At 34.8% G+C, this 747-nt stretch overlaps 1 non-coding gene across 1 annotated transcript; it reads left to right on the top strand.

Annotated features, from left to right (window-relative positions):
* Positions 1-346: 346 nt before the first annotated feature.
* LOC124249238 (U6 spliceosomal RNA) lies at positions 347-453 on the top strand. Its single transcript, XR_006891309.1, has one exon. It is a non-coding gene; the product is annotated as a U6 spliceosomal RNA (small nuclear RNA).
* The last annotated feature ends 294 nt before the right edge of the window (positions 454-747 follow it).

Raw genomic sequence — 747 nt, 5'->3', positions numbered from 1 at the left:
ACATTTTACATGCAATTATACATGAACATGAATTGCTATGATCTCTGTTTTCTTTCATCATTTGGCGGGTCATTAGAATAATCTCTGATGAGCAGAAAAGTAAGTATAAAAAGTACTACAGATAAAACCAGACAAAGTCCGGTGGTTGACACGTAATTTTCCAGGGTTGATCAGTTGGTCTATCTATCTATCTATCTATCTATCATCTGTCTACTATCTATCTATCTATCTATCTATCTATCTATCTAATGGCCTTTCTGAGTTGTAAAGTAATAACCTCCTCCTGAACTATTTTTGTGGCAAGTATTAAATATACACCTGAAGGAGCAGAAGAAATAGAAGTATGGTGCTCACTTCAGCAGCACTTATAATAAAATTGGAACACTACAGAGACGATTAGCATGGCCCCAGCACAAGGATGACATGCAAATTTGTGAAACGTTCAAAATTTTTAATAAAATTGACAAGCCCCTAGCCAGACTTACAAAGAAAAAAAGAGAAAAAGCTCAGACAAACAAAATCAGAAATGAAAGAGGAGAAATAACAACAGACTCCACTGAAATACAACAGGTTATAGGAGAATTCTATGAAAAACTATATGCCAATAAAATGGATAACCTAGAGGAAATGGATAAATTCTTAGACTCTTACAACCTCCCAAAGCTGAGTCAAGAAGAAGCAGACAATCTGAACAGACCTATGACAAAGAAAGAGATTGAAACAGCAATCAAAAGTATCCCAAAGAAT

This window comes from Equus quagga, chromosome 12 (genome assembly GCF_021613505.1).
Source record: "Equus quagga isolate Etosha38 chromosome 12, UCLA_HA_Equagga_1.0, whole genome shotgun sequence".
Taxonomy (NCBI): Eukaryota; Metazoa; Chordata; class Mammalia; order Perissodactyla; family Equidae; genus Equus; species Equus quagga.
The sequence above is the reverse complement of the archived record's forward strand: the minus strand, read 5'-3'. Positions and strand labels throughout refer to the sequence as shown.